At 34.8% G+C, this 12,574-nt stretch overlaps 1 protein-coding gene across 1 annotated transcript in view; it reads left to right on the top strand.

The window, feature by feature from the left end:
• Positions 1-4,193: 4,193 nt before the first annotated feature.
• The window catches only part of rims3 (regulating synaptic membrane exocytosis 3), a 130,152-nt gene continuing 121,771 nt past the window's right edge, over positions 4,194-12,574 (top strand). Inside the window, exon 1 of the mRNA XM_056480160.1 lies at positions 4,194-4,340. The gene's annotated coding sequence lies outside the window, so the exon portion shown is untranslated. The remainder of the gene's footprint in view (positions 4,341-12,574) is intronic.

The following is a 12,574-nucleotide window of genomic DNA, read 5'->3' as shown; positions in this document are numbered from 1 at the left end:
AAAAAAAAAGATTTGTTTTAATTTGTTATATATCTAAACATTGGTCATAAGCTATTTTCTCAATTCAAATAAGTAAGGACCAGGAAACATAATCACTTAATGAGCAAATTTCTTGTGTTCAGGAGCAAAAACAACAACAGTTGAACCTCTACAGAGCAGCTGTGGCTTTAATTCACTCTGGCAGGTTGGAGCCATGCGCCACCATTAATCCAATAGTGCTCACTTTCCAGGTGACTATCACTGCCTTGTCAGCCCATTTAGATCTTCATAATCCATAAACCTCTTAATCCAATTGTGCTGCACTATCATGACATATTCCACACTGCATTGTGCAGATAGCAATTGAGGTTTGACCTTACATGTAAATGTAAGGATTAGCTTATGATCTTGACCACTGGTGTAAAGTAACAAATTACAAATACTCAGATTACTGTAATTGAGAAATCTTTCTCAGGAATTGTAACTTACAAAGTAGTTTTAAAAATGTGTACTTTTACTTCCCCTTGAGAACATTTTTAGTGCTGTATCTGTACTTTTGCTAAAATATTTTCCTTCAACCTTCAGTCAGTACTTTATTTTTTCTTGTCGATTGGCTGAGTAGAAAAATTAGACAGCAATTTAACTTTTAAAAATCATATATCCCATGTCACAAAAACTGCTTTCTTTCATCTGAGAAATATTGCTAAGTTACGAAGTATGCTATCCATCTCAGATGCAGAAAAGCTAGTCCATGCTTTTATGACTTGTAGGCTGGACTACTGTAATGCACTGTTTGCTGGCTGCCCAGCATCCTCTGTTAACAAACTTCAATTAGTACAAAACACAGCTGCCAGAGTTCTTACCAGGTCTAGAAAATTTGATCACATCACCCCAATTTTATCCTCCTTACACTGGCTGCCTGTTAAGTTTTGTATTGAATTTAAAATATTGCTACTTGCATATAAAGCTTTAAATAATCTAGCTCCTGTTTATCTAACCAATCTTCTGTCTCGCTACAATCCAACTCTCAAGATCTCAAAACTCAGGGCTTCTGGTAGTACCTAGAATAGCAAAGTCGAGTAAAGGAGGTCAAGCCTTCTCATTTATAGCTCCTAAACTCTGGAATAGCCTTCCTGATAACGTCCAAGGCTCAGACACACTCTCCCAATTCAAAACTAGATTAAAGACCTATCTGTTCAGTAAAGCATACACTCAGTGCACCACTTAGCGGGCTTACGCACAGGTTTCTGCACCTTGTTTATATACACTATGAACAACAGCTACGCTAATTATTCTCTTTATTCTCCATTTCCACCTTGGGATACTCTTCCCGAGGCTCTCAGACTATGCAGAGTCACTGATTCGATCCAAGACCAACGACGAGATGATCCCAAGGTTTCCATAACCTGGACCAGGCCGTATACTGAGCAGCTACTAGATATATATATATATATATATATATATATATATATATATATATATATATATATATATATATATATATATATATATATACATACATACATACATACATACATACATACATACATACACACATACACACATACACACATACACACATACACACATACACACATACACACATACACACATACACACACACACACACACACACACACACATACATACACACATATATATATATATATATATATATATATATATACATATATATATATATATATATATATACATATATATATATATATATATATATATATATATATATATATATATATATATATATATATATATGAAATATGATATATATATATATATGAAATATGATCGGCTGTCTCATTAAGAATATTACAGAAAGAGCAGCATGTATTTAAAGTATATCCGACTTAATTTTTTTTGGAAAATGTCTTGGCTGGGTAAACTGTTTGTGTAACAGTTTAAATGAAATTTCTCAAATTTTGTTAGTTATTAAATATTTTACAGACAAAGACCAAATGTCTTTCCATTGAATCTGGTTAGATATTTCCAACCATGGGACGTTGCATTTTGTTTGGAAATGAAAATCAGGTTGACGGCAGAACTTAACGTCAGGCCGACGTCAATGTCGGACAGACATTGCGTTTTGGTTAACTTCCAACAAAACCTAAGAACAACAAAATATCAACATCTAATGATGTTACAGCATCACGTTGTGTGGACGTTACCAATATGACGTCTATCAGACATTGGATTTTGGTTGCCATAACTGACGAATAAATGTCAGTGTATGACATCAATATGAGGATATGACGAGATTTTGGCCACTTTCCAACAGAACCTAAAATCCACAAAACATCAACGTCATTTCAGTGTTATTGGACATCAGAATAACATTGTCCTTAGATGTTGGCGACCTAAATCTAACCTAATATTAACGTCTTATGATGTTGTGTGTCCGCTGGGAAGTAACAGGTTTGCGCCCAGAATTTGGGACACAACAAAATATTACATTTTGGCAGAGAAGTTGAAGAACCCTATGTGATTGGGCCCAGCCAGCATGTTGCCTTTTTCAGGAAAAACAAGAAGAGCAAGAGTGGTGTAATTGTATGTGTCTGGTCAGGATGTTCATTAGAAAGTCCATTATAGAATATTACCGCTTTTGTTTCTGCTGTGTAACTCACACCAGGGGATTAAATCTTGAGCATTTTAAAGGGGTCATGAACTGCCCTTTTTATTATTTTTTTAATCTGCTCTCATAATGTTAACAAGAGTTTTACATCCAAAAACATCATCATTTACAAGTAATAAACTGTTTTCTGGCCAGTAATAACCATCCTCATCTGAGCACACAGTATAAATATGGGTTAACAGATTGTAGACTCTGAAATGCTTGTGTGATTGACTAACAATTTGTGTTAACATTTTTTTCAAAGGTTTGATAGGGCAGTCTTGCGCTCACAGATGTAAACATCTGTATGTGTGATTACATTCTTCACAGACTGAAACTGCCCGGATACACTCTAAAATACTGAGCACATATCAACACAATCTCACAGCCATTAGTAACTTTGATATAGTGTCTAATTTGTATGAATTTGTACAACACCATTCATACATGTTAGCAAGATATGTCTATGTCCCAATGACGGTATGGTTTTTGGGTGGCATTTGGCACCAACCGGATTTCACCAAGTAGGACATATTCCTGCATTAACATCTATGTTGATCCTTGAACAACATTCCAATCAGCCAATCAGAATTAAGTGACACGTTTACAGTTTATGTCAAGTTTAGGCTTACGGTTAGGGTTATGTACTTCTACTTGATTGTTATCTGACTATTATTCCCCTTTCATTTTGGGAAAAATTTACAGTTAGGATTGGGTTTAGGGGTAGGGAATATGTATGGATAACATTTTTGAACATACTGTAAATGATGTTCCAGGATCAACATAGATGTTAATCCAGGATTGCATTGTACTTGGCGTCATGGCATGCGGAGTTTGGGGACATGTCTGCTTTTTAAAATCATACCTTTTTGTACATATTAAAGAATATTTATGTGTACATATTAGCCACAAAATTGAATGTTTTTATTTTAATTTCACAGGACCTTTAAAGTCTAACACAACTATTGTTTTCGTCTGGTAGTTGCCATATAATTTTCCTGCATGTTAATTCTGACTATTTAATTGACGTTAAGTCATTTTCAATGTCGAAGTCTTTCTTGTTGTAGGGATCAGAAGGGAGGCAATGTAAAGATGTCCACAGCTTGCCTCTGCACATCTCCTATTATTTGTTTTATGCTTGGATCTATGTTTTCATCTCTGGTTATTTACCTACCGTGTTTGAATCGGTGGAAGGTGCTAAACTGGCGTTAATCTTCTGTCGAGTTTAGTTATTACGTAATAAAGTGGCTCATTTCACAAGCTGGGGTTTTAGCAGGCTGCTTTATTGTGAGCTGTTTTTAGACTAACGAGAAGGATTTCAGCTCTCTTCAACTTGCAGGTTGTTTTTTATAGAACAGTGACATTTTGTGTCAAGAGATGAATTGAATTTTGTTTTCTCAGTTCATGACCCTTTCAAAACCAGTCGCATCGACACTAGCGCGTCTCCTTCCCGCTGGTGCCCAGTGGATCAGGTGTGTAACCATGGAGACGCACTCGCGGTGAGGAGGCAGGATCAGTCGCGCGCGCCTCTCGCTCGCTCCCTCCCTGCTCGCGCGCGCTCGCCAGTCAGTCTCTGTTTCGCGCTCTCTGTGGATGCAGGAACCGTCCAGACACTTGAACTAGAACATAAAATAAACACAAACAATGACATTATCTGAAACGACCCGACAGAAACACAGCATTATCTGACTGACTAAAACCATCCCGCGCCTTTTCTGCTCGCCGTTTGCCGGTAAGTGTTTGGATTCATTCGCGAACGCAGATGACTTGATGCATTGAACTGTTATTGATATTATTAGTACCGTATATTTAAAAGACAACGATTGCATCATTGTCAGCTGTTCTGCAGTTATGTTTTGAGTGGATGTGTTCGAACTAACTGAATTTGAGAAGCAGATATGTTCTGGGCATTGCATGAATATTGCAAAACCTTTCTTGCTGCATTTATTTTCACTCCTGCCTCTGTGGTGTATTTACGTTCTCTCTCTGCTGTATGCCTTAAATATTTTAAACACTTCTTCGCTTGTTTGTTTGAGTGAGATCTCCTGTTTTAGTTTTATGAACGATTATGTATATATTTTGCTCCACTGAAAACATAATATTTGACTTTATACAATAAAAAAATACACATTTTTTTAAAACTCGTTTTTTACCTCACATATTTAAAACTGAAATGGTGATTTGAAAACAGTTAAATCTTTGGTCAACAGTTTTATTTTCTGCTGCTGTTTGTTTGCATGTTGGTCAGAAATGATCCATTGTATGTATAGCTGTATATTAATGGAAGTGATCATTTTAATTTTAGTTTAGTTTAATAACATTTTTGGTGTATTATTTTGTACTTAGTTTAATTTTAAATTCTATTTATACAGTGTAATCCATTACAACATTTTAACAACTTTTTGAATTCTTTGAAATCTTATATATATATATATATATATATATATATATATATATATATATATATATATATATATATATATATATGTATATATATATATATATATATATATATATATATATATATATATATATATATATATGTATATATATATATATATATATAATAATTCTAAAACTTAAATCATTTAATATAAGTACACCCCTCACAAATCTATCTTTTAAATTTAAATTCATATTTTTAAATTTAAGCTACACAGTATTATACTTGTGCATATACATTACATTAGTAAGTACTGAAGCCAAATCTGGAGCTTATTTAACAAAATAACTTACAATAACGGTCCAACCAAGATTGATGTTTTAGAAAAATATTAAATACAAATTAAAAAAAAGAGGAAAAATCAATAAAGCAAAAAAAAAAAGAAAGAATTTTAGTTGAAATTTTGTAGGTTGTATTTTTTTTGAGATAGCTTGAATTTAAATGTATTATCTCTCAATTTCTGAATATGTTTGGTGACTAAAATATTATTTTAATAAATATATATGTTCAATAAATCTGTTTTGTTTAAATGCACCAAAATGCATTGCCTATATTCACTAAGAAATGGATAAAATATTCATTTTCAAAATGGGGCGCATTCAGTTATGCTGAGCACTGTGTCTATTTATTTATTTATTTATTTATTTATTTTTTAAATTCGATATAGATGTTTCAATTCTCTGTAAAATTGCAAATAAATAAAAATACATAATTTCAGTTTTTCATTTGAAGTTTCTAGCTTCAGTAAGATTTTGCTTGTTTCTGCTTAGCTTGCCATTAATCATGGTTAGTTTTGACTGCTGGCAACAAATGTTTTTTACCACACTGAAAAAAAAAATATTTCTGCAAAATTGTTGCAAACAATTTATATGGGTTGAATTTAAACAAACAAATTAAATGTAGTAATGTTCAACTTAATTTGTTTGTTTAAGTTCAGCCCAAATAAATTGTTTACAAGCACTTAACTCAAAAAATGTTATTAATTCAAGAAATGACTTTGGTATCTTTCTTTCATTGCAGGCAAATGAAAGCTTTTCAAATGAGATGCTTGATTTTTACCTTAACAAAACAACAAAACCGTTCTAAATTTCACACTCGATGTAAAATGTGCAGTCATAAGTGGCCAATCATCACCAGAACTAATTAGATGTTTGCCGACATCTAATCAGCATCCTTGCGAGTTTTCACATTCACTGAAATTATGGGATAAATATTCACAGTGCTGGATCAGCAAAACTAAAAGCTTCCATTGACATTTAAAACAGAAAATCGGTTTTCCAGTGGCTTGTAATGTGACTGATAAATGTGATTGATTTACAGTGAGTGTTTATTGTTCAGTTTGTAAACCCTATCGACTGTGAATCAGTTCAAGCTGTCTGTATCGATATGTTATCACTTGAGCGCTGTCAATACTGGTAAATCTATAGTGTCTAAAGGCTGTTAGGGCAGCAAAGGGCGGTTACACCTTCACTGATTTAAGTACATCATTCATTTGAAAGAGCTTCGGGAGGGCAGTAAACGCATCCGATTTATAGGTCTGTTCACAGCTGCCAGACTATTTGGTGCCTTCACGGTGATGTTGTGTCAAAGGCGATGTTGGGTGTAGTGGGATGGCTCTATCAAGAAATCCAAGGCATTTTTACAGTAAATGGCCTCACTAACTGTTGTGTGGTGAAGTAATACTGTATATACAAATGTTAAGAAGTGCCACTCAAATACTGGGGTGACGTTTGAGCCTGTGTATATATCTATCTACATATATATATATATATATATATATATATATATATATATATATATATATATATATATATATATATATATATATATATATATATACAGTGCTTAGCATATATGAGCACACCCAAATCTCTCATTTAAATGAATATTTTCTATAATGCTTTACAACATTACATTTGTTCATATACATTAGGTTAGTCAGTACTGAAGCTAAATCTGGAGCTAGTTAAACAATAACAAACAAAATAACTTACAAGAAAAACAAAAATGTATGTAATTTTGTTGAAATTTTGTAGTCTGTATATATTTTTACCAATATTGTGCTTTAATTTATATGTTTTATATATTTCTAAATATGTCCAACATCATGTGTTTTGTACGGCAGGTTGGGATAGTTAATTAAAATGAACACAACAGTACAAACAAATACTGAGTGTTAAAGAAACCTGCTTTTCTTGAACCACTAGGAGTGAAAAAGTAGTTTTTTCTTCAGTGCTGCTGGCTTTTGTGCTTCTTATACCAGGTTATTGTGATACAAGCGGGCTCCTGGTGGCAGTAAATCTGAGATTTATAGTTTTTGTTGAGCTTGGTTTAGAGAGGTGCTGATTAGATTCTGTGGGACTTTTGAGGCTGTACTTCTGTGGCGTTTAGCAGCTATTCTGCGAAAAGTCTTTCTGTTCCTGTCAATGAGCCACCATGTTCAAATTCTGCTCATTATGTGCGAACTACACTTGTCTATGGCTATGATTTTTAATAAGTGTGCTGTTCCTGTGACTAATGCTATCTATATGCGCAAATATGATGAAATAACTGAACTATGTACCTACAGTAAATAATTAATTAAATACAATTTTTAAAGCTGAATTTTCTGCAGTCGTAACTCCTGCTGAGATCCTTTGAAAATCATTCTAGTATGCTCAGTTGATGATCCAAAAACATTTCTCTCTATACATTTCTAGAAACATAATTGAAAACAGTTGTGCTGCTAATTTTGGTGGACACAAAAGGAGCTACTATGTATGTTATATGTTTTCATTTTGACGCTATGCTGCCTCTAGGGGTGCTATAGCATGCATCAACGCAAACCAATAGAATCTAGGTGCAAACTTGGATTTGCAAACTGAGACTGCATATCTCAGAGATGCAATGTCAGACACAATGCACTCAATGGAGTTAGTGACGTCACTGTGAGGGGTAAGGGGTGGGGTTAGGTGTGTGCATTAAAAGCATTGGGTGCAGCTCACCTTGCAACTGCACCGAGTCTGCATCCAGACCCCTCTTATGCAAACAGTCTTCTCCAGTTTTCTCTTTTGAGCCATGAGAATCTTGCTTGCTTACTTATTCTGTCAACATGTTTATAGTAAAAAATATGAATAATAACATCAATTTATAGCATGTACTAAAGTATAATGCAAGAATGCATCAAAGCCATCCTGAAATCCTGCTGGCAGCCATTTGCTTCCATAATCCAAAATATTTTTGCTGAAAGATTGATTTTAAGGCAACAATTTGTTATAGTAGCTAAAACAGACTGAATATATAACACATTTTGTCAGCCATATATGTGAAGTGCGAGAGACATCACATTTGGAAAAATGATTTAATATTTTATAAAGAATGCTATGCTAACATACTCGTTAGCAAGGGAGATAAATGGCCATTGATTTGTGTTAGTGTAATGATTCCATTCAGACAGTAATAAACAAGCATGTTCATATTTATTTCTTACAGTAGACTTGAACTGCAGGTTTAGCATTTATGATTAAGCAATACAAATACAAATGCTTCAATAATAAATGCTCCTTGAATATCAAATTTTTTTAAATTAATTTTGAGCCAGACTTTCACAGAATTCAGTGAATTGTTCATGTGAATCATTTGAATCAGTGAACTGCAACTCGTATAGCAAAATGTATCTAGCCCAGATCTGGCCCACACAATCAGCTTTCGCTTGACCCACATGCCGCAGTGAATTACGATACATGATTGGACCACTTCTGGCTTCCATACAAGGGCCAAACATGGACCATATCTGGGCCAAGTCTCAACCAAGTTAATAACCCATAACTGGGTCAGATGATGTATTTCGATTTATGGCCATGATTTTTCTCGAAGTGACCCGATTGGTATAAATTTTTTTTAAACGCATTTTAAAAGTGGGTTAAGATAGACCAAACTTACGTGGCCCTCATAATTTGTAACATCTGGGCCAAATACTACATTTGATCTGGCTCAATTCTTATGTGATGTCGAAAAGACAGTGCCACCTCTGCCAAACCCCAGCCACGTTTGGCCCACATGCTGTATGCCAGTGCCGGATGAATGCCTGCAGTGCCAACTTTAAGTCAAATGTGGGCCAGAATTATTCTTTGCTACCTGGAAAAAACTTGGTGTGTTCCATTGGGAAGGGTTCATTCCCTATGCTCTTATCACTTTGAATAGTTTACTTTCCAGAGTGACAGTTTTGAGGGCATAGGGATGAACCCTTGTGAATGGAATGCAGTGTGCAGCTCCAAAAACGCTTCCCCTTCACAAAGGATCATGGGGGCCAAAAGTGTGTATCAGTCTTACCCTTTGAAATCCTTCATTCTGAAGGGCCCTTTGAAGTGGTCAGTTTTAAGCACTTTGATTTGGAACAACACTTAAATATGGCAACCATGATCACTTTCATTTCTTTTTTTATTAAAGATTTCTTTTTGGCTTTTTTGACAGCACAGTAGTTTGACAGGAAGAGAGAAAGGGGTAGAATCGGGAAAGGTCCACGAGCTCTAATTTGAACTCAGAGCACTTCTACACCATATGTCAGCACGCTAACCACTGGGCTATTGCGCCGACCCTTCACTTCTCTGGAGGGTGATTTACTGTTCGGAATGCACCACCTTTCTGATTAGATCATTGAATGAGTGAGTTGCTGACTCGTTAGCAGTTGAATCAAATCAGTCCAGTTCATGACAGAATTGTTTGCTTCTAAAATGATTTAACAGGTTCACTGAAAACTATTTTTACAAATCAGAAATTACAAAAACTGTCTTTCAATTTTTTAGAAATTTGCTTTAAAATATAGAAACATAGAAATACCAATCTTCAATCCACATATTGTGCAACAAACAATATATGATAAGAATAACTGAAGGTGACAATTCAGGCAAATAAACACATGGATGCAACTTCATTTCCAAGCAGTTGACAAATTCTGTAGTTCAGAATAGTGAGCAACAGCATGTTGTTTTTTATAAAATGTAGTATAAAGTACAATAATATGCACTGGAATTTTTTCGAAAATATGCTTTACGCTCATATTATTGCATTTGTGTGATCAACACAATTTCAATTTCATTTTGTAACTTTTTGATTTAGTGGTTAATTCATATTAATTTGTACAGTTTGCTCATCCCACGATGACGTGTAGGGATGGAGGTTTTTCTTTTAAAATTCATAAAGTTTCCAAATCAACGAAATCCAATGAATTTGTATGAAAAAGACACTTTTTTGACAGTACCCAAAATAGTCACGTTTCCTTGTGAGATTGGGCTGGTGTGTTTGTGTGTGTATGTGTAAAATGAGGAGGAATTCCTGCCACTGTTCCTTAAATATTTTATATAAACTCTTTATTAGTTATAAACTGATACCACATATAACTGATAACTGAAATCACATGTGTACACTGTCAAGACAACCAGCAATCTAGCTTGGGCAGATCACTGGATAACTGCACATTACTGAACTGGACTACAAATACGATCAAGTACCTCACACACACCAGTTCCTGATTCCCTCTGTTTACTCGCACACAGCTGGATACTCATAATGAACTGATTACCAGGACTTTATATGCATCTCAACCACACATACACTTTGCTGTGTATTGTTTGACCCTGTGTTTTGTCTATTTGCTTTTGTTGTTTTGCCACCTGTTCTGACCAATTGCCCTTTTCTGACTACACTCTTCAGGTTGCCTTTATGCTTCAGTTTGTACCTGTTTGAGCATTGCCATCTCCGTTGTCCAGCGTTCATCTGCTACACACACAGTGCATCTGGAAAGTATTCACAGTGCTTCACTTTATCCACATTTTATTTGTGTTACAAACTTATTCCAAAATAGATTAAATTAATTTATTTCCTCAAAATTCTATTTATTAAATATAAAAAACTGTAAAATCACATGTACATAAGTATTCACAGCCTTTGCTCAATACTTTTTTAATGCACGTTTGGCAGCAATTACAGCATCAAGTCTTTTTGAATATGATGCCACAAGCTTGGCACACCTGTCTTTGAGAATTTTTGCCCATTCCTCTCTGCAGAACCTCTTAAGCTCTATCAGGTCGGATGGGAAGCGAAGGTGTACTGCTATTTTCAGTTCTTTCAGGTCTGGGCTCTGACTGGGCCACTCAAGGACATTCACAGAGTTGTTGTGAAGCCACTCCATTGATATTTTGGCAGTGTGCTTTGGGTCATTGTCCTGCTGGAAGATGAATCATCGCCCCAGCCTGAGGTCAAGAGCACTCTGAAGTAAGAGGTCTCAGAGATCTACAGACAATTCCTTTGTCTTCATGCTTAGTTTGTGCTTTGACATGCACCGTCAACCCTGGGCCCTTATATAGATAGGTGTATGCTTTTTCATATCATGTCCAGTCAACTGAATTTACCACGGGTGAACTCCAATTAAGCTGCTAAAACATCTCAAGAATGATCAGTGGAAACAGAATGTACCTGAGCTCAATTTAGAGCTTCACAGCAAAGGCTGTGAATTCTCATGTACATGTGATTTTTCAGCTTTTTTATTTTTTAGTAAATTTGCAACAATTTCAAAAAATCTTTTTTCACAAACATCATTATGGAGTATTGTTTTTAGAATTTTAAGGAAATAAATGATTTGAATAAATTTTAGAATAAGGCTGTTACATAAAAAATGTTGAAAAGTGAAGCGCTATGAATACTTTCTGGATGCACTGTACATCAAGTATTTTACCCCAGCATGTAGCATTGTTTTTGATTTTCAGTACAATTCGGTCAAAAAATATAATGTATCGTAATACCTTTTCTTTTTTCTTTTCCATCTTCATGGTTGGTCTTAAAAATGTCATCGTGTATGCTAAGAAAAAATCATTTTCTTTTTTGGACCATGAAAAATAGAAGCAAGAGAGGTGAACACATCTTCAATGTGAAGAACCCTTTTTCACTGCAATAAACCAGGTTCCACAGATGTTAAAGTTTCTTCAGGAAACCAATATCATGTCCATACAAATCCTTTGAATAGTCGAAGGATTTGTTGTAAACTGAATACAAATCATGTCTTTGTTTTCTATACTCTGAAAGGTAAACATGCCCTCATCTTTCTCCAACAATTGCAGCATCATAACGCTAGGATTAAACTCACAACCAAAGGGCACATTAAATATGCAGCTACTCTGCAGTCGACTGCAACCCTTATGCTGAGTTCTGCCATATGTTTTTTTTTTTTTTTACCGCATCCCTCTACAATTCTCCATTGTTTCTTCCCTCATGCATTTTGTGAGTGAATTTAGAGGCATGTAATAATCAGACATGTACATAATCGCATATAAAACACAGAGAGCGAGAAGAGAGTGTGCAAATGAGAGTGTTAGAGAAAGGCGAGTGTAAACCAGTGTAAATCAGCTGTGCTCTAACATGAATCAATGAAATCACACTCACCCAAGGGAATTCACTTCATCACTCGCTGTGAAAAGATCCAATGAAATGGAGAAGAGAGAAGAAAGCGAATACATTCTTAGATTTCTTTAATTTACCATAACTAAATG

This window comes from Danio aesculapii, chromosome 19 (genome assembly GCF_903798145.1).
Source record: "Danio aesculapii chromosome 19, fDanAes4.1, whole genome shotgun sequence".
NCBI lineage: Eukaryota > Metazoa > Chordata > Actinopteri > Cypriniformes > Danionidae > Danio > Danio aesculapii.
This window is presented reverse-complemented; position numbering and strand designations above follow the sequence as displayed.